General features: G+C 45.3%; 1 long non-coding RNA gene across 2 annotated transcripts in view; it reads right to left on the reverse strand.

Moving 5' to 3' along the window:
- The window catches only part of LOC105865080 (uncharacterized), a 42,608-nt gene that overhangs the window by 10,665 nt on the left and 4,644 nt on the right, over window positions 1–27,299 (reverse strand). Inside the window, exons 2-3 of one of the 2 annotated variants that reach the window (XR_012920570.1) lie at window positions 20,437–20,585; window positions 19,781–20,318 (exon numbers count right to left, since the gene is read on the reverse strand). This is a non-coding gene — a long non-coding RNA (uncharacterized LOC105865080). Of the gene's footprint in view, window positions 1–19,780; window positions 20,319–20,436; window positions 20,586–27,299 lie in introns of those variants that run through there. The other variant, XR_001151307.3, reaches the window with a different exon arrangement.

Genomic DNA, 27,299 nt, shown 5'->3' on the forward strand with positions numbered 1-27,299 from the left:
TTTTTCTTCTATTATGGTATGGATTGCAAATCTACCTAGATGAGGAGAAATAAAAACGTCAACCACCATCTCCTCAAAACACACAACTAATAGAAAAATAAAAAGTCCCTGCACACATAATGCACACCTAACACTGGGGTACGTGGAAGAAAATGTCTTCACAGGTAAGAAATTCAGGGAGCATTCGTTTCATCCACCGGCCACCAAAGCACCTTGTGCTTATATGATACACACTTACAAAAATCTCGTTACTCTTATGTCCTCCCATCCTTTTCAACAGGGAAAAGTCCCTAAAATAACAATGGCCATTCACCAGGACAGAGATCAACTCACCTCTATATTAAAGTTAGCATCATATGGCCCATGCCCATTACTCCTGGAATTGTTTGCTTGAAATGCAATCCACAGAAGCAACTAGGACTCCTGTTTCTAGAAGGAATGTCTTGTATCTCCCCTCATTGTGGCAAACAAACAACCATTTTCAAATATTTTTGGAAAACCAGATGGCTTGTTTTTTTTTTTTTAATCCAGACACTTCAGGAAGCATCAACCTCATTCTGAATTCCTTTTTAAATATGCAGTGTGGGCCTTTCAGCCCCTCGTGGACGGCTGCCTGCAGCGGCCCTGGCAGGCGCTCCATGGTGCCCGAATGAGCAGGCAGTGGGTGCGAGTGATCGCACTCCCTTGTAGCTCCTGCCTCTCTTGGGATAGTTTTAGTTTCTCACTGACAGGTTTTTGTGACGTTCAGTGCACCCTTTAAAAGGGAGAAATGGTTTCTTCACAAAACCCCTTGAAGTTGTCTGTACTCACAAAGGATGTATAGACAAACAGGCAGGAACCTCAAGCATAATCCCCATGTCCCTGCCTTGAGGCAGAACCACATATGTAAACGTAGCTGGAGAGCGAGGCTTTGCAAGATTTTTCAAACTCTTCAAAGAAAGAGAATGGCACAACCTCCTCTCCGTTCATGGTTCATCAACTGGCTACATTAGAAAATTACTGTGTATGCGGGGTGATTTGTGCTTCAACAACATGTGCCCAGGTGGCTCTGCCTCGTTTCCCTCTCCCCTGTCAGGCAGGACCTGGTAGAGTGCAAAATGAAAATGAAAGGCCCCTTGTTTAAAAAAGGTACGAAGACCCTCAAGATGGCGACAGCAGAGTGTCATGCCCAGAGCGGGGGCCATGTGACTCACCTCAGGGGAGACTGCGGTGGGCCTGGCTCCTGCAAGCCCATTTCAACCCATCTCTGTCCATCATCTTCTTTTATTTCCTCATGGCGCCATCTCGTTCATTTTTCGTTTGTTTACTTGTTTACCATCTGTCTTTCCCATTAGAATACTAAGACCACAGATCTTCTCCAGCACTGCGTCTGCAGCACCTGTGCTGGGCACACAGTAGGCATTCCACTTGCAGGAAGACAGGGACAGAGGGAGGGGGGACCAGGGAGGGGAAGAATTATACACCAACTATAGTTCCTTCTCAGCCCTCCCAGCAACTCACCTGTTCTTAGTTGCCTTGTTTCCCCTTGTTCTTCTTTGGCCCCCAGCTCTACCCTGAGAGGTGGGGACCAAAGAAGACCCTGGAAGGAGGTAACAGAATGTAACTAACATTACTGAGCACTTGCCCCAAGACTCTCATCTGATACATAGAATCTCCTTTGCTTCAGTTAGAATTTTCTGGTTAAGAGAAGCAGGTACCCATGCATCTACTTTAAGAGGGGCTGACTATGGGACCTGAGCTGACACAGTGGCTCACATGCATGTGTGCATTCTCTCTCTCTCTCTCTCTCTCTCTCTCTCTCTTTTCCTTTAGCTGAAGCTTTGCTCAGCCTTTCAGATCACCCTTGATTGTTTTCCCCTCATAACTTGAGCCTTCACACAGCCTGCTGGGTCCTGACTCTACCCCACAACTTCTCAGCTAAAAATCCCACCACTAGTAGTTTTTCTTCATATTGTTTGGTCCAAATTCCCAAGAATTTGTTAGTGCAGTGACCCAGCCATCTTCCTATACCTGGTCACGGGTAGCTGGCCAGGCCTGTGCATTGGCTGCCCTTGGATCAGGAGTCACTCTTGCTGTAGTCAACTATTTTTTGGAGAAGGGGATTAAGGTCATGTGATACGTAACTTGACTGCCCAGGGCATGTGAACAGTGCAACATCCATTAAATGAGTTATGGGTGGGAAGGCATCTTATATGTTTGTTTTACAGCATTAAATTCTCACATTACCCCACTCCCCTCCCCCAGTGTGGTAGACATTCTTATCCTCCTTCTGCGGTTACAGAGCTTGAGGACCAGAGAGGTTAAGCAAGTTGCCCAATTTCTCACAGGTGGTAAATGTTAGCATCAGCAGTCAGACTTAGCTGAGACTGCAAAACCCTGACCATGAAGCTTCCTCCAAAACAGGGAGAGGGACAAAGCAGAGGGTGGCTGAAAGTGCTTTCCATCCACTCTAAAAGTCAGAACTGCTTCTTCATATGCAAATCCCAAAAAGCTAACCTACTGGGGAGTGTATTTGTTTGCTAGGATTGCCATAACAAAATACCAAAGACCGGGTGGCTTAAACAAGAGAAATGTATTGTCTCACAGTTCTGGAGCCTGGACATTCAAAATCAAGGTGTTAGCAGGATTGGTCCTTCTGAGGGCTGTGAGGGAAGAGTCTGTCCCAGGGTCTCTCCTTGGCTTGCACTTGGCCGTCTTCATGTTTACGCAGCGTTCTCGCCGTATGTAGCTAAGTCTGTGTCCAAATTTCCCCTTTTTATAAAGACATCAGTCATATTGGATTAGGGCCCACCTTAATAACCTCATCTTAATTTGATTGCCTCTCTAAAGACTCTCTCTCCAAATAAGGTCACATTCTAGTTACTATAGGGGTTAGGGCTGCAACACATGAGTTTTGGTAGGATACAATTTAGCCCACACCAGTGAGTGAATTGAAATACTCACAAGGTTCCTGCTCAGGACACGTTCAGAACACTCCTCATGTTCTTAGAGCCAGGGTCAGGGAGGCAAGAGGCAGTAAAGGCACCTACACCTGCCAGGTTCCTCTGCTGCTTCTGAGGACTGGCCCTGGGGCGGCAGGGACGCCCTTCGTCAGCAGCACGGAGTGCAGGAGGGCCGCCCTTGCCTCCCTCCACGAGGCCCTCCTGCCAGCCTAGTTACCCTGCAACCTTCACCCCTCCAGACTTTCCAGTCTCGCCATCCAAGGCTGTTCCTCAGCCTTCGCAGAAGGGCCCAACAGGAGCCATTGTCTAGTCATTAGTCCAGCCTCCTGACACCGCCACAGAGGCTCCCTGTGCTTTATTGTGCCACGGGACAGGCAGGACCCTATTTATTTTTAACATGTATCACTCGCCCTGTTCAGCAGGATAAGCAGACTTAAGCATAGATTCAGGAGACAGCCGCGCACAAGGCATGAATGGAGGGGGCAGCGGGGGGGCTGGAATAGATCAGTCCAGGCATCGTCCCCTACATCCGGGACACACGGCACAGGGAGCCCGAGGGGAGAACAGTCATTAACACTTGGCAGAGATTAGCTGGCGCTATAGTTTGAATATGTGTCCCCTCCAAAATTCGTGCTGAAACTTAATCCCCATTGTGGTGGTATTAAGAGGTGAGGCCTTTGTGAAGTGATGAGAAGAGTGCTCGTGGATGAATCAATGCCCTTATAAAAGAGGTTTCAGAGAGAGTTCGGCTCTCATGCTCTTCCACTCCTCTGCCATGTGAGGACACATTTTACATATAAAATCTTAATGCTGCACTGTAATTCCTTGCATAGCAGTGACCAGGAAAATAGTCTTGAGACAGCCACTGGGTGAGGGCAGCGTGGAAGAAGACAAGGACAAAAAGAGAAAATAAAACTGTTCTGTATAAAAAACAAACAGCCATTTCAGGAGGAGGGGAGAGAGAAGAGAAGGCACAGCCAGACAACATGAACGAGCAGATAAAGCTCCTTTCAAAATAGAAATCTCTTTTGAAATTAAAATTTTTTAAGATTTTTGCATTTCTTTGATTCCTCCTCCAATTTCCTAAACCTTTAGAAATGCTTCTTATATACACAAAAATGCTTGTGATAGTGAGTTTCAGCAGATATCTAAGTAAAGGGGCTAAAGCACCACTTCAGGGTCTACATGGCACACTTGCGTGGAGAAGAGCAAGGTGACCCAGACACTGAATAATTCAGTAGACTTGGGAGCTCAGGCCGGAGGTACAAGGAAAACAAACGGCCTGGCTGCCCAGAGCAGTGGCTAGGGCAGGGGTGGCTCCTGCACATGGGATGGCATTCAAGCCAATTTCACTCGAACTTCAGGGGACAATGTCTGCTGACATCTGGATTACAAAGTCATTTGGTACTTTGAAGAAAGACAAGGTATAAATTGCCTTTTCGATTGTCATTGGAGGGAGGTTTTCAGTCTGGAGTTTTATTGGCCAGAGATGGGAATAAGCAGAGGTCATTTGAACAGAATAACTCCCAACAACACTTCCAAAGAACCTTCAAAGCCCTCGAATTTCTTTGCAAGCGAAAGATTAGGCAGATGGCTCTCATGACCGACATGATTCTGGGCAGTACTAAGTGGACAACTGCCCAGGGAACTACTAAGTGGCCAAATATGCTTCCAACCACAAACAAACTTGGAGCTGAAAGGACTAGAGCATTAATTTTCAAACTGATGCTAGCAATAGATCCCTTTGCTCAAACAAGATCTCACGCACACCACACAGAGAACTGCCCTATTGAGGAGTGAGGCTGGAAATATGGAGTCACCCTAACCCAAGCCTGGGTGGCACTTGAAAAACACACGACATTGGGGGGCAGAGTGCAAATCAAAAAGAGTTTATCCTGTGTATACTGTTTTGATGGTTAGTTACAACAGACAAGATAAATCCTGAAAAGTACAGCTTTGACGGATCTATAGTGCAAGATCAGAATTGGGTGGGGTGGTTGGTAAATTGACTAAGAAGGATCATGAGGGAACTTTCTGGGGTGGTGGTAATATTCTCTATCTTTTTTTTTTTTTTTTTGAGACAGAGTCTCGCTTTGTTGTCCAGGCTAGAGTGAGTGCCGTGGCGTCAGCCTAGCTCACAGCAACCTCAAACTCCTGGGCTCAAGCGATCCTTCTGCCTCAGCCTCCCGAGTAGCTGGGACTACAGGCATGCGCCACCATGCCCGGCTAATTTTTTCTATATATATCAGTTGGCCAATTAATTTCTTTCTATTTATAGTAGAGACAAGGTCTCGCTCTTGCTCAGGCTGGTTTTGAACTCCTGACCTTGAGCAATCCGCCCGCCTCGGCCTCCCAAGAGCTAGGATTACAGGCGTGAGCCACCGCGCCCGGCCCAATATTCTCTATCTTGATAGGAGTTTGGAGTACATTTGTCGAAATGCTGCAAATGTGTGCTTCATATTTGTGTATTTCATTGATAATAAATATTATATCTAATGGGGGAAAAGCTATAAACAAATATTGAACTCTAGCTGATGATGTGTATGTTGAAGTGTTTAAGGAGGAAGGTACAGATGTCCACAAGTTACTCTGAAATGCGTCAAAAAGAAGACAAGATGGCTTAATGGATGGAGGGACAGGTAGATGGGGAGCTATAGGACAAAGAAGTATAGTGAGAAGTTGACAGTGACATCTAGGTGGTTGGACATACAGCTTTCATCTGTGCTGTATGTTTCAAATTTTTCTTAATAAAATGTTGGGGGGAAAGAATCCTTATCTTCAGATGATACATGTTGAAACACTTATGGATAAAATGACACAATATCTGGCATTTGCTTCAAAATAATATGGGAGGAACAAGTATGAGGGAAAACAGAAAAAATAAGCTTGGCCAAGAGTTTATAATTGTTGAAACTGGTAATGGAAACATGGGGATTCATTTTAGTGTTCTCTCTACTTTGGTGTATATGTTTGAAATTTCTGTTACAAAAGGTTTTTAAAAATGAGAAAAGAATACTGCATTAGATATGCTTTTTAAAGAGCTTCCTCCTAATTTCTGTTTTGGAAATATGATTAAATATTGTGTCAAAAAGTTTTATGCAAAGCAATAAACAATACATTTTCTCCTTATGTTCTCTGTAGTAATGGGCTTTTATTTAAAAGAGCAAAGTACCAGTTGTGCTCTTATCAAATTGGTTTGACCAAAATTATGTCTAAAATGGAGAAGGCCCAGTTCCCATTCTAAAAGCGTTTCTCACTGCGAAGCATCAATGAGGAATTCCAGGTTACTACACTGTACCTGACTCTGGTTCCTGATGGAGTTTGGTGCCCCATAACAAGATAATAAGAAGGCTACCACTTTAGGTGTGGCTGCTGTGCCCAGTTTATGGAGCCAATCCCTCCCCCCCACCCCCAGACAGCCATGCACCTTCATTAAGAGAAACCAAGGCTCAAGGAGTTCAGGGACTTTACCTGTGCAAGAGCCCAGGTTTTCTGTCTCTAGAGTCACTGGTCCAATTTGTTTCCATACTGTCTTTCTAACAAAATACTAGAACTCTCAAGTCAAAAAGAAAGAAAGAAAAAAAAAAAGATCACACTTTTGAAATTCATAAAAATGGAATTTCTTGTATATAGTCCCTATGCAATAAAGTTTAATTCAGAGAAACACCCCCACATTCTGATGTTTAGCCAAACCACCTCGGGCTTTACAATGGGGCCAGAAGTATGACAGGACCCGGCTCCGTTCCAAGACCTTTGGTCCTTCCTGCTTGCCATCAAAAAGCAAAGCTCCCTCTCCCCGAATCCTTCCTCTCGGCTCTGTCTCCCCACCACCCAGACTTTGTTGTGGTGTTTCAAAGCGTGTCCTGTGAACCTGGATAAAACCCAAACAATCGAGGCTATGGAAAATGGGAACGTTGTTTTCTGAACAATTTAAAACCTAAAAATAAATTAGTGCCTGCGCGTTTGGTATGAGTTTTGGATGAAAGCCCAAAACAACTTTCCTTTGCACCTGAACTGGGTTGTCCATACCTGTGCAAGGGAACCGCCCTTTCCTCGGTGGAAATATTATTGGTTATTATTCTGTGAGTTTTACACTTTTTTATTAAAGAGCTCTCCCCTGGGGATACGAGATGTGCCTGAGTGGTGGATCACTGAGAACAAAGGAAGTGTGTGGAGGGAGGGACCCGCCAGAAGGACTTGACAGCTCAGTGGGCACTGAGTGGCCTCGTGGTAAGCTGGTCTCCTCTCCCCAAAGCCTGCTCAGCACCCAAGTAGGAGAGCTGGAGGGAATGCAATACAGCCAGAAGGCGGTGAGAGCCCTCAGCATGGAAATGGAATCACTAACGTCAAACCCTACCAAAATGGAACTGGGAGACCTCACACAAGTATGTCTATGACAAGAACTTCAGCATTCGAGATAAGCCACTTACACAAGGACACTTGCCTAACATGGCTGTCCTCACCAATGAATGAATGCCAACTCCTGCAACAAGTCCCTGTAACCAGTGATCTTTGTTTTAAAACAACTTACATGGACTTCTCTCCATCTTTAAAAGTATCCCAAGACTGGAAAAACAAGCACCACATATACTCCCCAGCAAACTGGTATTAACTGAGCAGCACCTAAGTGGACACATAGGTACTACAGTAATAGGGTATTGGGCAGGTGGGAGGGGGGGGTTGGGTATATACATACATAATGAGTGAGATGTGCACCATCTGGGGGATGGTCATGCTGGAAACTCAGACTTGTGGGGGGAGGGGGGAAAGGGCATTTATTGAAACCTTAAAATCTGTACCCCCATAATATGCCGAAATTAAAAAAAAGTTTCCTCTTGCCCCAATCTCTTTGGATATGCCATTGCACAAACCCTGTGTTGCAATCCCCCACTCTTCCCTAATAAACTCTTTGCTCTGTTACTCATTTTAGGTTGACAGGCCATGTGGGAGGTGTCAGAGGGGGCTCACGTAGGGCCGACCAGTGGCAGATGGCGGAGCTTGCATCAGCTGGCACTGCCCTGCAGCTAAGGGGAAGGGTCTGCAGCCAGGCTGCCTTGGGCTTGGAATTCAGCTCCTCCGCTTTGCAGCTGGATGGTCTTAAGTAAGTAACCTGACTTCTCCAGGCCTCAGTTTCTCTGCCTCTAAAGTGGGAATAATCACAGCTCACATGGATCAAGCACCTTCCCCAAGCCAGGCCCTGTTCTGAGAGCTCTGTATTTAATCTTTATCACAACTGTATATGTAGACATATTACCATCCCATTTAAAGCTAGGTGAGTTTCATCAAAGTCACACAGCTACTATTAATAAGTGGTGAAGCCCAGCCACAAGCTGAGGGAGCAGACTTCAGAGCCTGCTCATTTAGCCGTAGGCTCTCTTGCCTTCCTTTTGAGATTGTTGTGCACCAATGATTATTCATAGACCCTCTGGGCCAAAACCTGACATAAAGCAACAGCTGGAGGAGAGTGGCATGTTCACCTGAGATTGGAACAGGCTTGAGCAGCTTGCCCCTGAGCTGGACACAAACCAAGCTAAGAAGAGAAAAGAAGGCCCAGGTACCAGGGGTTTTGTCTAGAGGCTGGAACCACAGGAGGAGATGCCAAGCGGGACTGGCACATACAGGTGAGAGGGCTTGAAGGGAAGTGCTTCCACAGGGAGCCCAGTGATTGTCGGGAAAGTGGCTGGCAATCCTGGAAGACACTAACCTTAAAGTAGGTAGGAGCTAGGAAGCCTAGTTCAGCGCTGTGATACTGGGAAATATGTATCCGGTCCTCATCTCCAGAGTGATAAGAATGTCTTTTGTTGCTAATGAGATGGCTGGTGTCAGGAGCCCCAGGATAGCCTCAGGATGGAGGGCTTTTTGCGGTAGGCGGGAGGGAGCAACTGTGTTTAGAGAGTTGAAACTTTCCATCTAATCCCCCATCCTGCAGGGGAGTGGGCTGAAGGTTGAGTTGATCATGCATGGCCAATGATGTCATCAATCATGCCTGGGCAATGAAGCCTCCCTAAAAACCCAAAAAGGACTGGGTTCAGGGAGCTTCCAGATTGCTGAGCAAATGGAGGTTCCCAGAGGGTGGTGCACCTGGGGGAAGAATCGAAGCTCCTCACCCCTTCTCCCAAACCTCAGCTATGCAGCTCTTCCATCTGGCTGGTCACCTGTACCTCTGTAAGATCCTTTATAACAAATGGGTAAATGTAGGCCAAGTGTTTCCTTGAGTTCCATGAGTCACTCTAGTAAACTCATTGAGCCCAAGGAGGGAGTAGTCGGTGCTCAGCTTTGTATAGGTGGCAACCCGGGGCTTGGGGTGGGTGCGTCTGCAGTGGGGGGCGCTGTTGTGGGACTGAGCCCTTAACCTGTGTGGCCAGTGCTCTCTGGTTGGTGTCAGAGCTGAATTGAATCAGAGGCCGTCCAACCAGGGTCTGCTCCAGAATTGCTTGGTGAATATAGGAAACATATCCAATGTCAGAACCGTTGTATCGAGTGACTATGTAAAATAGAATAGAAAAAACACTCTATTTTCTTTTCCTATATCCCTTAGAAGCACTCAGCCCAGAGAACCCTGGACAGAACAAACATCACAGGCAAAACCCAGAGGACAGCCACAGTGCCACCCAGAAAAAGGGTTTCGAGAAAGGAAGGTTAAAAGAAGCCTTAGGCCCCTTTGTGTCCCAGGGTAGAGTTTGGAGCAATGTTCAACCACTATTTTCTTGAGTCCGTGTAGCTATTCGAATAGCTGTTACTCGTGCCTTCTCCCTAGAGAGACTGACAGTAAAAGGCCATTGAAAAGCCAAGCTATCGCGCACTTACTCTAGTGAGAGCAAGGAGTGAGGGCCAATGTGAAAGATGCAGCCCGCTTTGAAGACAGCCCCCCCGGGAGAAGAGGGACTGCTTGGGAATGATGGATTCCCAGGGCTTACACGGGACGAAAGGCAGAAATAGATGGGAAGCCTGTGGCGGCTGCAGGGAGGGACCCAGGGTGTCTGGAAGGAGAGCTGTGCTGCTTTACACAGTCCCCAGGGACACCCACGGCCCTGGAAATGTCGGCAGAAGCTCGGCCTAACAGAGCACCCTGGGCTGACCACGCGCACACCCGAGCTCTAAACAGAGCATTCCCTTTTCCCACCAAGTCACCTTTGCATCCACACCGAGCCAGCCTCTGCTGAGTCTCTGTCCTTTCTCTGTCACTTCCTCTCAGGAACACAGGAAGGAAAAGGGAAGGACTCTATATCTCTACAAGACTAAGAGGAGGTGGAAACTGGACCTGGTAGAAAGTGAGGGAGGAGCCAGGGTCTGACCCTGGCCAAGCCCCCCTGAAGGGGGAGCTGGGGGTGCAGAGCCCGCCAGGGACACATCACCCCCAACCACCCTGCCAGGCGAGGCGAGCCCCTCCCCCCCGGCACCCAGAGCCTACTCCGGCTAGTTCTCCCATTGGCAACAGGGAGCTGGACTTGACCAGCACACGCCACCCTCGGACCCTTCATCAGGAGACACTTCAGAGTCCCAGCCGTCGTTCAGGCCCACCTGCCTCTCCGCATGGGTGGCCCTGGGTACCTGTAACTAAGGAAAGATAAGGAGAAAAGACGTCCGCACTGGGCGTAGGTGGAACAAAACAGTTCAAGACTTTTGAGGTGATAGGGTCCCCCAAGCCACGCTTGAGTGCTCAGTAGGAGCAGGCGTAGGGCTTCCATGGTTTCGGACCAGAGCGATGAGATAAACTTGCAAAGCTGGACTACAGTACCAATTTTTAAAAGATTCTGCCGCCACCTGATGAGGACGATTCCAAACAAAAGGGTGAAGAGAAATCAGAAAACAGTGTCCTGCTGCACTGAAACCATTGTTGGGGCTCAGAAAATGATACCCCAAAGCCTGGGGCTTTGACGTGCTGAGTGCTTTGAACTACAGGGGCAGCCTCAGAACCAAGCTCTCTCTGACCTCCCACCCCTGTGCTCACCCCTCTGCCTCTCCCTAAGCACAGACGAAGGACAGTTCCTCCAGAAGGAATGCCCCTGTCTCGAGTCCCCCCATCACCTCATCAAACAGGGAAGATAAACTGGCAAGAAGGAAGACTAGAGTTGACACCACACTCAGAGCCTTTGTCCCAGGCTATTGTCTGCTCTTTGGGCCCATTCATCTCCCTAAACACCATTCACTCTTCCTCTAAAACTGCCTACAGCCCCCATTCTCCCCTGTGAAGAAGCATATGCGTACACAAGCTTCTGAATCTCACTGGGCTATTGGGTACTCACTTTCCTGTGATGCCCCCAAGCACACAATGCATCTGTGCGCCTTTTCTCCTGTTGATCTATTGCCAGTTTATTTCAGCAGACTCAATTATCGAACCTCCAGAGGGGAGAGCAAAGGTTCTCTCACCCCTGCACCATGCATTGAAGCCAGCCTTTTGCCTTCCGTTTATTTAGCAAAGATCAAAAACAACGTTTTACAAAGAATGGCAATTATATCAAAGGTATATTCCAATTTCTGGAATGAGGTATAAAGAAAAAGATCAAACCAGATAAAATAGAAAACTGCCATACATCCAAAGTGCTTGTTTTTGTGTAACAAACATCAGTCATTTAAAACTGATTCGTAGACCATTATAAGTGACTTCACATTCCCAAAATACCAATAGTACAATAGAAACAGTAAAAAAAAATTCTCCATTTCTCTCTGTTAACAATGACTTGCTTGAGACCAATTTTCTTATAAAACATTGATAGATTCAGAAGCAGAGATCTCAGTGAGAGCCAGATAAGCCTTCCCAGAGACCAAGCAAAGACGGATCTATATATAAACCCTAGCGTGTTGACACAGACCCGTGCGCAGGCAAAGAAACCAACAGACACCAAGTGTGTACTTTGGGCAAAGCAAAGAGTATCACCTGGGCAGCGATGCCCTCTTGGGAGAAAGTTCTGTGCTGTTCTATCCAGAAAATGTCCCAGGGAGCCCCAGCGGAGCCTCCCACTGCCATCACTCCGCTCCCCTCACTCCGCTCCCCTCACTCCGCTCCTCTTCTGCACGTCACTATGTGAGTCAGGGGATTTCTTGGTGGCCTTGTGTCTCCTGCAGCTCCAAGGAGAGCAGGCCCCAGCATTGGACACAATGGCTCCTACGTAATATGTTCTCCAAAAACATATGTTCAACGGGGAGATAGATAAATCTTAATGATGTTAAGGGAAAAGTGATGACTATAAATATTTAACAGAGCGCATGAACCATTCTTTTCTCTCCTCAAGAGGTTAAAATAGCCAGAGACAGTGAGGTTTTAACTTAGATTGCTGCACAAAATATGAATTAGAGTTTGTCATTCCTTTAATCTTCTGAATTCTAGTGGAATAAAATATAAGCACCAGCATTATTTACCATTAAAATAACTGGAAATGCTGGGGGCAAATATATTTATGAAATATGAAAATTGTTTTCTAAATTTAAAAAAGCCTGACTTTAGGACAGACACATATACTATACATGCAGGTTTTAATTGGGCAAGAACTCAGATCCAGACTCTCCCAGGTTTAGAGTTTCCAGAGGGATGGGCCGTGCGGAAGGCCTTTATGTAGCAATCTGGGGATAGTCTTTGTGATTTTTCATTTACACCAGCCACAGGCACGGGCAGTGGAGACTGGGAAGGAGGTATTCTGGAGGTGGAGCCCACAGGAATACCCAAAGGAGTAGATGTAGCAGTGGGAGAAAGAGAAGAACCAAAGCTAACCACTAGATTTGTGGATGGCGACGCCACTAACAAAGGTGGACGATTCTTGGGGGAGAGAACCAATAGATCTGACTACATGGGTTAAGCGTGTTTATTAGCCATTAAGTTTATTTCCACATTCTCATCCTGTGTCCCTCTCCTTCCCTCTGCCCTTCTTTCAGCTCCTTAAACATGCAAAGCTCATTCTTGCCTCCAAGCCCTCGCACATGCTGTTCCCTCTACAAGCACTCCACACCTTGCAGGACTTTTCTTTTGCATCCTTCAGGCCTCAGCGGAAATGTCCCCTCTTCAGAAAGGCCTTTCCTAGTTGTTTCAGCATTACTATGTTAGCAGTAGGGCTCTAGGCGGGGTCCCGCCAGGCCCTCTGCCTGCCTTTGTAACAGCTGAGTCTGAGCCTTGCCGTCCCAGGACTTGGTCCTCCTTGGGTTGGGTGGCAGTCCCATCGTAAGCACTGCACACCAGGCTGCAAGCTTATTTACAATGAGACTCAGTCTTTTCTAGTGACTAGAGTACTGTGTCACCCATGCAGGGACCCTCCTTCCTGACTTTGAAATACCTGGGAACCACAGCAAAGACGAGAAGGTGGCTTGCTGGCCTAGGAGTCGGTCAGAGGGGCGCATCCTATGAGCACGGCACAGCTGTGAGCACCACCCTTCCATCCATGACAACAGATTTTGTTTACATCTCCCGAGTTTTACGCCAAATAACGTCCAATTTCTATCTGGTTTGAGTATACCTCCTTTCTCTAACCCAATTTCTCTAAATTTGCCCTTGTTTTGTCTTAAGTGGAGGGGAAAGAAAGGTCTTTCTAGCTATCCCATCTAATTTGGGGCCCTCCCCTGGGTCTCCACCACAGCTCTGCCTCCTCGCGGTGATCTGCGATCGTGCCTCAGTCTGCTTTTCCCGTCCGTCCTCCCCGGGCTGCGCAGACCCAGCGCCCAGTGAGGCGCTTAGTAAGCGCTCGGTGAAAATGTCTTCAAACGAAGGGAGGGAGAAGCAAAAAACAGGACTGGGGTTGGCAAAAATGCACAGGGCCTTCTGGGAAGGGGCGACGCAGGCGTCAAAATGGGGCCATGAGTGTTTTGGGGGCGAGGGCCAGGAAACCCGCCTGACTCCTGCAACTGCTCCCAGAGCCCCTCCCAGCCCAGCCCTGGGCCAGCCCATGCCGCTCACCGGGACAGTCCCAGGGAGAGAGGCCCAGGGCTCGGTCTCCTGTGCACGCGGGCGCCCCAGGCGCAGCCCTTCCCCCAGCCCTTCAAAAGGCCAATAGGGCAGCCCTGGCAGCCCTTGGTGTGACAGCGACCTGGCCTGGAGTGGCAACATGCCCCATCTACATTGGACACTAAATTCATGCTGAAACTATCCAGCTTATAGAGTTTAGCCTATTTTTTTTTTCAATAGACTTTATTTTCTTTAGAACAGTGTTATATTTACAGAAAAAATTGAGAAGAGGACAGAGTTCCCATCTACCCCATGCCTAGTTTTCCCTACCACTAACGTCTTTGTTAAAATTAATAAACCAGTATTAACACATCATTGTTAACTGGAGTCCCTATTTTATTCATATTTCTTTGTTTTTTAACCTGAGGTCCTTTTTGTGTGCCAGGGTCCATCCAGGACACCTCAGTACCTTTGGTCTACGTGTCTTCTTAGGTTTCTCTTGGCTCTGACCGGTTCTCAGATATTTTCTGTTTTTCACAGTTTGGAGGAGGACTGATGGGTTATTTTGTAGAACATCCTTCTCGCAGGATGACAGGCGTTTGGAAATCACAGAGGTAAAGTGCCGTTGTCATCGCATCACATCAACCTGACTCACCGCTGTGGATATGGACTTCGGTCCCTGGCTGAGGGAGGGTTTGTTGGGTTTCTCCCCTGTAAAGCTGCACATTTTTCCACCCTTCCACACTGCACTCCTTGAAAAGAAGTCACTGTCCACAACCCGGACTTGGGGGGTGAGGAGTTACGCTCCCCTCTTGAGAGCAAAGTAGCTACAGAAATTATTTGGAATTATTATGCAGAGATTTTTCTCTCCTCCATTTATTTATTTTACTTGAGCACTTGCTTATATTAGTATGGACTCTTGAATGTTTATTATATACCTTGGGTTCTAACCGAATACCCCTTTATAGTATTGTTCAAGTTGTTCTTGCTTTGGCCACTGGAAGCTCTTTCAGCTGGGCGCTGTCTACCTTCAGCATACCCCCCACCCCAATCCACGTGGGCTTTGGTTTTGTTGTAATCACCTTCTTACTTTCTGGCACTACAAGATGCGACTTGTTTCTCAAATAATTCCTTAGCAGACACTGATTTAAGGCAGCCGCAGAAGTAATTAAAGGGATGTCCTTGCTTTTTATCCATGGAAAGGGATATTCCTAGACCATTTGGCTCCCTGGTGCTTACTCTGATGAGGCTTCTGCTTTGCTTCTTAAACAGAAGTCATTCGACAAGTGACAAAGGACACAGGGAGTGCTAGATTGTAGGAAGAGGAGCACTAATCACCGATTCACGAAGATTGGAATTAACTGCGTCCTCCACATCTCCAAGCCCCCGTTTCCTTATCTATCCCTAGCAGGGCTTTGTGAAATGAAAAACACATTGCCGGGCCCAGAGTTGTTGCTTTAAAAATGGTTAGCATCACAGGAGGAACGAGGAGAGTGTGGGTCCATGGCACGGGGATCTTGGGGTTGTGAGGAAGCGCAAGCAGCTTGCTCCAGCCCCTCCACACAGCCAGGGCTCCATCAGTTCAAACCTGAACAAATGACTCATGAATTCTAATCCATTCTTCCAGTCTCAGCTTCCCTCCTTCATGCTGGGAGGCCAAATTACAGTATTTTATTATTTTGCCTCTTTACTGTGTATTTTATTTATCTCTGTTGTGCTACCTGGTTTTGGGCACTTTTTCAAAAGCCTACTTGTTCCTACCTGCTATTTGTATTCTTGGTAATACCACCGATCTCTATAATGTACCTCTCCCAAACCTCAAGAAGATTTCTACGTTGTATTCTTGCCGCACTACTAGCTTCATTAATCAGGAGCTGAATGCTGAAATTCCACTTACTGCTCTGATTTTGGTGTTCCCCTGGCATCTTTGTCATTTTCCAGAATCAGAAATTCTGCTCCTGGACAAGTGGCTGCTCATGGTGGCACCCACCAGCCAACCACCAGCCGAATGCCAGGGCAGGTCCTGACAGAATGCAGGTGGCTGTCAGAATTCTCACCCTGCTGAAAGAGCGGTGCTGTCATCAGCCATCCTCTGCCAACAGAGCCGCTGGACACAGTGCAAACTGGTGCCTGGCTGTCCTTTGCTAAATTCCAAGCAGTCAGGGCCACCTATGTCTTGCTCACGGCTGTATCCCGACAGTGCAGCTCAGTGCCTGACACAGTAGTTACTCAGAAAACATTGATGAAGAAATGAAGGGGTTTCTCCAAGGAGTAGTCCCTCTAGCTCAGGGGACCCCAAACTTTTTAAACAGGGGGCCAGTTCACTGTCCCTCTGCCCGTTGGAGAGCCATTGGAGAGTGCGGGCCCGGGACGAGTTGGCTGCTAAGCAGGACAGGCTGCAGCGGCAAAAACACTCGGCAGGCCGGATAAATGTCCTTGGCGGGCCGCATGTGGCCAGTGGGCCGTAGTCTGAGGACCCCTGCTAGCTTTTCTTTTCTGTCCTGGTGGATGCAAAAGAGATGCTCTTTTTCCCTAGTCCAAAGATGGCCCCATCTTATCTGGCTCACCGTGTTGATTGTCTTCTACAGGGTAGTCTGACTTAGAGTTTTGGAAGCAGAGCTTCCAGTAGGGGCCCTGGAAAGGAAGGGAGGAGAACCAAGATGAATTGAATAAGAACGCCCTCTCACCTCCTTCTCTCTTGAATGTTCCCAGACACTCGTATTCCCAGATCCTTCCAGGCCTGGCCCCTGCCCAACACCAAGATGCATCTCTTCTCAACTTCCTTTAAACTTATAGCTTTCATGGCCCGTGCAGCTCGTCCACAGGACAGAAGATGTTAAAGACACTTCTTGTACTGTAATCTTCTCTCTTGTAACCTAATCCTTTATGATGACTTCATTTTTCATATATTTATATCCTATCTTCCCGATCACACTATAAAGAGATGGTGTCTCATATTTTTTTTTATGGGTCTCTCTGTCCTGGCGCCACCTCTGGCACATGGAACGTTCTTTCTAAAGTTATTTAATATTTGCCTCCAAGCCACTAGACACTAATCACTCTCTCACTTCATAAAAAAAAGTAAGATAAAGGAGGGTGAGAAGAGAAGGTCAGAGAAGGAAAGAGAGAAAAATGGGACAAGGGAAAGAATATGAGGTCATCAAAATAGGAAGCATTGAGCCCAGACAAACCCCAGCAATACGTTAGGTTAAATTTCATTGAAAGCCTGAGTGGGTAGAAAACCCAGCGCTCCTAGAAGGGCAGGCCAGAGACTATGAGCCCGGTCCCCTGTCCCCTCACGGCCTCCTCATACCCGCGTCACTGCTACATTTGGAGTCCCCTTGGCACGACCTCTACCCACTCCAGCAGAGTCTCCCTGGACTGGAGTTTTGTTGCATTAAATATTATTTGAAATAAGTAAACACTTAACCACCTGGAAATCGTTGAACCATAGGTTTTTCAAGCTGGAAAAGATATAAAAGACCAGTCAAGACTATAATTCTAAATCTAAGATCCAATGTCTCCTTTCAAAATATGCAAGAGGGTCTGGAAACAGTGCGGAACATCACGTATAAGCCTGCGTAAACTTTTCTGGGTGGGGGAAGGATTTATGAACTTTGTCAGATTCTTAGAGGGGTCATGCCACCAAAAAGTCACAGATCACTCCTCTGCGCTAAGCCCTGGGCGTCACAGACCAGAAAGCTCCGAGCAGAAGGGTTAGGTGGTGTGCACAAGGCAACGTAGCTGGCTGGTAAGAGGACCAGCATCACGACCTGATTCTCCTGACTTCCAGCAGCCACTTTTTCTCCTGCACTTACACCTGCCCCCTTCCTCCTGTTTCCTTTGTCATAAAGAGATTTTCTTTGGCAGCGTTCGCTCTAACAGGATCTGACCTGCGGTGGTTGTGGGTGCTTTGCTCCGTTACATTTTAAGCATCTTCTATTTGCCTGCCTTCCTCCACCCTCATGGTGCCCACAGAGATGTAATTTTCTCACTTTTCTTTTTCTATTATCACCTTCTCTGGCCTTTGCCCACTCTCTTTTCTGCTACACGTGGCAGGTCTCTGTGAGCCCTTTTATCCTCCCATCCCGATTTTATGAGAAGTATTTGTTTCCGTGTTTCCTGTATTTGCCTGGATGTATTCTTACCCGGCTGATGGTAAAACTCTTCTGTCTCAGCGGGAGGCTGTTGCTCACAGCAATTACGCCTGCTGTCTTCCTTTTCATTTTCCTTCGGCTCTTGATGAAATTGTGTTTCCAGAAACCCTATGAATTCTTTCTCAGACTCTTACATAACTCAGTGTATTCGACCACTTCTTTTCCATCCGTATTTTTTTGTTGTTGTTGGTCGGGCACTTGGCTCATTTTCTCTCCAGATAATTTGGTGGCTATTTGATCTTCAGTTTTGCTCACACTGCGGATGATCTCCCGCATCCCAATGGAGGGCTCAGGGGCCAGCCAGGTTGGGTTGGTGCTTGTGTCATTAGCTGCAAATAAGTCTGTGAACTCGCCAGTCCTGTGGTTTGTCAGTCTGTTTTGTTGATTTTGTGCTTGGGGAGGATTTTTCATTTTTTATTTACTCTTTTGGGGGAAAGGGATGTTCATTTGGGTCCAGTTGTAGGGCTAAAGTTTGAAATGGGTCCTTTTTTTTTTTTTTTGAGACAGAGTCTCACTCTGTTGCCCTGGCTAGAGTGCCATGGCGTCTGCTTAGTTCACAACAACCTCAAACTCCTGGGCTCAAGCAATCCTTCTGCCTCAGTCTCCCGAGTAGCTGGGACTACAGGCATGTGCCACCATGTCTAGCTAATTATTGCTATATATTTTTAGTTGGCCAATTAATTTCTTTCCATTTTTAGTAGAGACGGGGTCTTGCTCTTGCCCAGGCTGGTTTCAAACTCCTGACCTTGAGTGATCCACACGCCTTGGCCTCCCAGAGTGCTAGGATTACAGGCGTGAACCACCATGCCTGGCTTGAAATGGATTCTTTTGCTCCAGGTTATATCTTTTCCACCATAAAAGAGCTTGTCCCTTAGGCAAATTCAGTGTGTGTGTGTGTGTGTGTGTGTGTGTGTGTGTGTGTGTGTGTGTGTGTTTTCTGGGAATGATTCTATAGAATATTTTATTGGGGCTGAAATACAGGTTTCAATATTTTCTCTGTAAATAAAACAACACTTGAGGATAAGTTCTCAGTTCTACTCCCTCCACCCAAAACTATCCCCTTGCCCTGTCCTAATTTGAGGTTAAGATTCACTCCAGCCTCAGAGGAGCACCAGCAAAGTTAAGGCAGAAATCAGGCCCTCAAATACCACACTAGCGTTCAGAAGAGGCCAATACAGTCATGGAAAGGGGTGAGGGATGGGGGGAGTTCTAGAGGAGATAGCGACTCAGACACATGGTGGTCCTTTCTTTGGGCTTTGGGACTGACTGGGGGTGAATGTGCCTTAGGAACAAATGAGAGACTGATTGAATGTGGCTGAGCCCCTGGAGCTGGAGGCAGGGAAGGAGCAGACTCATTCTAAGCCCTACTGAATAGGCCAGGGAGTGAGGGAGGGCTGATACTGAGCCTTCCCTATGTTTCCTGGTTGCCTCAGGAGATAGGGCAGGACAGATTCCAGAGGAGTTCATGATGAGCCCCCTCAGGGGCAATGGGGCAGGGCCTGACATCCTTGGTGCTGTCACTATGGCAACTGCTACTACACCACATTCATTTTCCTCTATGTGCCAAGGTACCCTGGTGAACTTTGAACTGTGCTGGGGATGCCATCAAAATTTGACCAATGTGTAAACTATATTTTAACTGTCATGGAGAATACCTACTGGCAATGTCTTCCAGATAAAATCTTAAGCCAAGTAGGTTACAATATGAGCCTGAAGTCTGGTACAAGTTTCTGCTGAAAGAAGCAAACAGCTATAGTGTAATGCCAAGTCGTCCTGGAAGACAGAACCAATGGTCAATACAACATGCCCTTAGAAAGTTATAAGACGGTGCAGCCTGAGCAGTTCACAGCACTATGCAAACAGCACTTGTGCTGAAAGAGTATGTAAATAAACAAGGTGATGATGGCTATCGAAAACCTTTCTCAATTTTCTATTTTTTTTTCCGTAAATAGGTATTCAACATTCAAGTGTGCTGCCAAAAAATTCAAATATTCAAAAGGTTGCGTAGGGTCAGATAAGTGTGATTCTTAACCATTGTAAGGGTCACTGCTGATCTCCTATAACAAAAGACAGGCTAACAATAGAAAAGCATAACAAACTCATTTAATCAGTCTTACATGACACAGGAGCCTTCAGAAATGAAGACCCAAAGACCCAGGGAAAATTATTTTTATGCTTAGGTTTCATGAAGAATGGACAGCCATATAGAAATGTAGCTGGACAAAAGGGTATGATCTAATGCTAATAGACTGAGGGGGAAACCCAGCAAGGACTGTTTAGGTCTTCTGGGCCTGTCTGTGTAGCATTCCTTCCTCCTGGGCATGGGCAGGACCCCTCTGGAGTGAGGATCTTCAAGAGAAGAGGGAGAAAGTGACCTTTCTAGGTATTATGGTTTGCTTTTGGAGAGAGGGGTTCTCAGTTCTAAGACTTGCCTTTGGGAAGAGGAATTCTGGCTTCCGTGACTTACTTCGGGGAAGAAAAAGAGGCAGGAGACAGGAGGGTAGGAGCAGGTTAGAGAGACCTTGCTTCTCAAGCCTTTCCAGTCTTCAGTTCAAAGTACTTGGCCCTCCAAAGCACCAAACTTCAGGGTATCGTGTTCTGAGCCGCAGGAGTTGCCTTGAGTTCAGAAAGCAGAGTTGGGGCTAGAATTAGTTCATTACATACAATGCACGGTACAGAAGTGATCTTTTGATATTATGTAGCTAAATCTATCAACACTTAGAAGATCCGCAAAGCTCAGTGAACCAACATTTTCCAAGGGGCCAATGAAGGACATTACAAAATCATGCATGGGTAAGAGACTCATTCAAAGTACAAGATAGATCAGTGGGCTTTAATGTAACAGAATATGAAAATGTCACTGATGTGGTTTCAGACTTCATATTATAGCCAGCGTTAAGGAACCACCTCTTACTGAGTGTTGGTGTAGTATCAATGGTGAATATCCATGATTATCTAAAAAGGCTATTTCTCCCTTTTCCAACCACATATCTGTATGAAGCTGGATTTTTTTTTCATAAACTTCAACCAGAACAACATATCCCAACAGATTATATGCAGAAGCAGATGCAAGAATCCAGCTATCTTCTAATACACCAGCCATTAAAGAGATTTACAAAAAATGTAAAGCACCGCCACTCTTCTCACTAATTTTTTTTTCAGAAAATACAATGTATTTAATTTTTAAAATGTATTATTCATATCAACATGTAATGAGCTTGTTACTGTTATTTTTAAATGAATTAATAAATATTTTAAACCTTTTCTCAGTTTTAATTTCTAATATGGTAAATTTGGATATATATAACCCAAATAAACAAAGTCTCTTTGGAGTTCTCAATAATTTTTAAGAATATAAAAAGGAGCTGCTATACAAACAGCTAGCTATATTAATATTGACACAATAGATGTAAAGACAAAAATCATTATGAGATACAGAGAAGGCTACTATATAAAAATAAAAGATTCACTGTGAAGTTATTATAGTTCTAAGCTTGTATGCACGTAAGAAAAATAGCCTTAGCTGGGTGTAGCAGTGCCTGCCTATAGTCTCAGCCACTCAGGAGGCTGAGGCAGGAGGATCTCTTAAGGCCAGGAGTTCGAGACTAGCCAGGGCAACATAGTAAGACTCCATCTCAACAAAAAGAAAGCCTCAAAATATATTAAGCAAAAATACAGTTGTATTTTGTCCCTTAGTCCCTTAGTATTCGTGGGAGATTGGTTCCAGGGCTCTCCCTTCCCCTCAACACCAATATTCCCAGATACTCAAGTCCCCAGTCTAAAATGGCATAGCATTTTTACTTAACCTATGCATATCCTCCATATACTTTAAATCATCTCTAGATTACTTATAATACCTAATGCAATGCAAATGTTATGTAAATAGTTGTTAGACTCTATTGCTTGAGGAATAATGACATGAAAAACAAGTCTGCATATGTACAGTACAGACCCCAATTTTTTATTGAATATTTTTGAGCTGTGATTGGTTGAGTCCACGGATGCGGAACTGAAGGATATGGAGGGCAGTCTTTATACACAAAGCATAGATCCACCATCACAAGGGAAAATTGCATTTCATCTCCATCAATTATTAATATTATTAAGTCAAGCAGGAAAAAGTGAGTCCAGAGATTCTATCACTTAGATTCTAGCAGAAAAGAGATGCACCTTCAGATGAGGTGAGTGGAGAGAGTTTAATGAAGAAATGTTCACAAGGCATGGGTGAGGTTAGAGACACCAGCCAAGGACTGTGGAGGAAGCCTCTCCTGAGCTGGCAGCAGGGGCAGTTACCTCCCCAAGGCCTCAAGGGCCTGCACGGGGGTGTGGCACCAACACCAGGGAGACCTGTAGCTGAAGGAGAGGGTGTGGACAAGCTCAGTGGTCTTGGACAGGGGATTGCAGTCTTTGCCAAAATAGCCTGGCAGCGGGGAGCTGGAGGAATTAATACTCCGATTGTTTTCTCTATGGCTCTTCAATCTCGTGCCCTGTCTCCCATTGGCAGAACCCGTGGAAGCCAAGGACCAAGGGAGTCCTTGCTGTAGTTGGTACAGGCCAGCCTCTGCCTGCACAAAGCAGGGCAAGGAAACTTGAGGGAAGCTCTGGAGGAAACAGACAATCCAGCACAGACAGAGGGATCTGAGCAACATCATTTAGACCTTTAGTTTACTGGATGAGACAGAATGCCAGACCCAACAACTAAGGAATATGCCTTCTTCCCAAGCACACACACGGGGAACATTTACAAAAACTGATCACAATTCTAGGCCCACAAGCAAGTCTCAGCAAATTTGTAAAAGTCCGTATCAAACAGAACCTGTCCTCTGATCACAAAATAGTTCAATGATGTGGGATTAGAAAGTCCACAGCAAAAAGACTGGGGGGAATCGGGAGGGAACTCACATATTTGGAAACCTTAAAAACTTACTTCTAATTACTCAAAGAAAAAAAAAAAGTCATGCAAACCTAGAATGTTTAAAAATTAATGATAATGAAAATATTGCATATCGAATCTTGTAGATGTAGCAAAAATAGTACCTAGAGGGAAATGTATATCCTTAAATTCCTATATTAGGAAATTTAAAAACTAAGAATGGATGTGCTAAGCACCCAGAAAAACGATGAAAGTGGTAAAAATATAAATGCAAAAGTGAATGAAATAGAAAACAAAGATGAAATCAAGACGATCAAGCCAAATGTTGGTTCTATAATAAGACAAATATACAAACTTTTTTGAGGCTGATTTGGAAAAAGGAGACGAAAGCAAGAAAGCATGAATGAAAGTCTCATCTCTGCTTCCTCCTTCATGGCCTCTGTCCTGACATTTCCAGCCTCCAACCATCCTTTCTCTTGCTTGCGCGAGCTGCAAGGTCGTGTTTGAAATTAGAGGCTAAATGAGCAAAATACACAACTGAATCTGGCACCTTTACAGAGTCTGTTGAGATTCTGCAGACTCGTCCACATCTCTGGCCAGCAGTCACCCTCTGGGCTCTGTGCCCCCGGCTGCGTGCGAGGGTCCAGGCTGTCCGAGAGCCCGCGTGGCTACCTGAACAAGGATGGGAAGAGCAAAAGGCATGCTGAGCACCTGAAGTGGAGGAAGAGTGGAAGTGAAGCTTCTAGAAAAAAAAAAACCAGTGCCGACCTGGGAAGCTGAACTAGCAAAAGACAAGCGGGAGACGGCGCCTCCATTTTATCCACAGCCGGCTCTGCGCCTGCTATTCATGAGGCCGTGAGCACCACCATTCAGGTGGGATTTGGGTGCTGAAGGCCTCTCCATGGCTACACAAAATCTTTTTGTTGTGCTGTTTGGGGAATTTTCTTTTGGTTTTTGTGTTTTCCATTTTTCTTCTGCCGCTTTATAATACCTTTTCCACGGGGACCCCAGATCCCTTCCCAGTGCTCAGTCATCTTTGTGAGATGGAGGCCCGCTTACCGCCACGAGCTATCTCAGCATGCGTGGACCAGAAATAAAACACTCACCCAAATCGTCCAAACCCCAGGGTTTTGCATTCATGGAAGACTGTGAAAGGTAAAAAGAACCATGAACCAGCTGCAAAGAGTCATTTCCAGCTTTATAATTACTGAGGGGAAACAGCATTTCAAAACCATAGGTGTGGAACCAAGGTTGGCCAGGACAGAGGTGCGATAACATAGGCTGAATCACTGCAAATGACACCATCCGTTATAAATTAGTAGTATCAACACTCTATAGATGAATAAACTTAAAACGGAAATACGGCAGTTCATTTTCTCCCATCAAAAAGCTGGTTGAGCCCTTTTGACTCTTGAAATGACCAGTCATTAATCTGCTAAAATGTTCCATGTAGTTGGAGAGAAATCCCTGCATTCCAATTTATTGGAAATTCAATGTGGAATTTAATTTAAAACATCAATATTCTTCCTTCACAGAAACATTCCCCAAATAACTTTCATTTCCAATCTTAATTAAAAGAACAGTCTAAGAATTGTGTGTTATGTTGCATTACACGCTCGCTGAAAAACAAAAATGTACTAAAATGGATTGATACTATTCTTGTGGTGATGACTTTAAAATTCTCACCCTGGCCATTTATAATCACCACAAATAAGTGAAATATGTGTCTCTACTTATTTAACTACTAAGGAAAGAGATCTCATTGTTTCCCAGTCATTTCTTCGATATATGAGAACTATGACTTCAAAAATAATTTTCTTCTGTTTTAATATCTGAATATGATGAGATCTCCATGGATCGTGGTTAGTCTTTTCTGTTTTTTATCTTAAATTTGGATTAATCCTGTATGTGCATAAAGCCACCTCCTATGCTTTTTAATTCTATGACACAGAAATCAGAAACAGTATCTATAGATAATCTTTGAAATTGCCCAATAAGCACAATGATTTGATTTACTGCTCCAAGGTGTAGATCATATTGGCATTTGTATTCCTACTACCAATCAAACCTAAGACGTAGATAAGGTAATAAACCTCTAGTCTAAAGCATATTACACAAGACTGTAACTCTTCCTAAAAATTACCATAAGCAAAATCCAAATGTTTTCTTGTTTCAAACTATTTTTCCTCCTTTGAAATCTGAGCATTATCTTCATTAAAAATTGTAATGCAATTCCATGATAAGTCATGCCAGAAATGGTTGATGAATACGTGTGCAGGCCTGCATTTAGGGTACAAGGGCTCATCTCATTTAAATAAGAGCATGGTTCCTGTGCAGGAACAATACTGAATTTTCACCCAAAACTGCATAAGTCTAGCATGTAAGTGATGTGCAAATGAAGTGCTCCCTGAGCAGGCATTAAATGGGCATTACAAGGGAAGCCCGTAACAGTCCATCATTTCAATAGTCCCAGCCCAAAGGTGCTTGAGTCACCCTGACACAACAGAGTGTGACAGCTTCATAGGCGTTGTTTCGGGCTGCTGGGTCCAGACCACGGAAAATCGGCCCCACGAGTCACTGATGGCCATAACCCAGGCCCTTCGCCCCACTTGGCACAGTCGGTCGCTTTTCCAGACTGGGCTTGCCAGCTTGATCCACGGGAGGGAGGATTTTATGTGGGTTTGCTTTAAGTACTTGACAAGTGACCGATGTGGAAATAGGCCAATCAGATAATTTTGTGTTTGACTCTAAACCCTGGGCAGTGTTTTCCAGGTGCTCACAGAGCAGATAGGAGCTGCACAGACGGAACAGTCTCTTGGGAGTTGTTGCTCCAATCTTTGCCTCACACATTGAAGGCATGTAGGGTGTATGCCTAATAATTCATCTTTCCCTGTGGGGATTCGGAGTAAAAGCATTCTGTCTTTGACCAGCCCAGGACTAATATTCCTATGATCTTTCCCCATAAAAGGAGCCCCCATACAACAGCCCAACTTCAGCAATAATGCATCCATTCATTTAGGAAAATAGATGGCAGGGATGGGATTGCCACACATCCAGTATGTACCACCAAGCCTGAACATGGCAGGTATCCAAAATTATGTTACACAAGCCAACCTCGAGTTATTTTTTAACCATCAAGGGTAGATTTGTACTAACCATTCATGCAATTTTATCTAGTCCCTTAGGCCTGCATCTGTACCATATCTAGCTAGAAGTGGGAGTGAAATCAATACCAGATAGCACAACAGTTTCACCAATTTGTGAGAAAATGGCCCACGATTTGGCCTCATTAATACTATTCTCCAGATATCATCAACCCACTGAAAATTCCACTTCTAGATTATGTTGTTAAAGAAATATATCTTAAGAAAGTGAGTGAGTGAGAGAGAAAAAAAAAGAAAAAAAAATTAAATAAAAAATATGTCTTAGATCTAATAATGAAATTAAATATGTAAGTATTGGCATCAAAGAATATATTTCTAGGAAACAAACACAGTACAGTTCATCTGACCGCATGTATTAATTTATTTTCCAAATAACCTTTTCTTTTCAAGAGCAAATCTTGACTTTCATTATTTTTTGTAATATTTCTTTTTAATATGTGAATACCAATAATGTAATTTAACCTTTTATTAATATTTAGGGTTGACCTTAGAAATGTAAGTTAACATTCTCTCCTATAACACAGTGGTGCTCTCGGGGCCTATTGGTGTACATAAAACTTCCTTTTTCAGTTTCACTGAAAGGCCTCCATTCTGATTTTGGTTACTTCATTGCTTGTCTGAGGATTTCTGTCCAAATGAGAGATGATCACGTCTCCCTACTCTCATGTGTCAGCCTCTAATGCCCTCCAATCCCCCTCACCCCAGTCCCCACCACTTCACTGCATTTTCTGCTTCTAAAATACCTGTTCATTCATTTCTTTATTCTAAAAGTATTTAATGAGCCTATACTATTAATATATGCCAGGCACTGTCCTAGGGATAGCATGGAACCCATTCTCATGAAACCCACAGCGAATGGGTAGATAGACATCAATCAAAGAATCACATAAGTAAATGTATCACCAGGCCAGGTACAGTGGTTCACACCCGTAATCCTAGCACTCTGGGAGCCTGAAGAAGGAGGATTACTTGAGGTCAGGAGTTCAAGACCAGTCTGAGCAAGAGCAAGACCCCATCTCTACTAAAAATTGAAAAACTAGCCGGGCATGGTGGCACATGCCTCTAGTCCCAGCTACTCGGGAGGCTGAGGCAGGAGGATTGCTTGAGTCCAGGAGTTTGAGGTTGCTGTGAGCCAGGCTGCTACCACGGCACTCTAGCCCAGGCAACAGAGTGAGACTCTGTCTCAAAAAAAAAAACCAAAAAACAAAATAGCAGTATCACCTCTGAGGAACAGAAGGGATATGGTGCTATAGAGAACCCAGAACTCACCGGGGAAGTCAGGGAAGCCTTCCT

Source organism: Microcebus murinus, chromosome 8, assembly GCF_040939455.1.
Source record: "Microcebus murinus isolate Inina chromosome 8, M.murinus_Inina_mat1.0, whole genome shotgun sequence".
NCBI lineage: Eukaryota > Metazoa > Chordata > Mammalia > Primates > Cheirogaleidae > Microcebus > Microcebus murinus.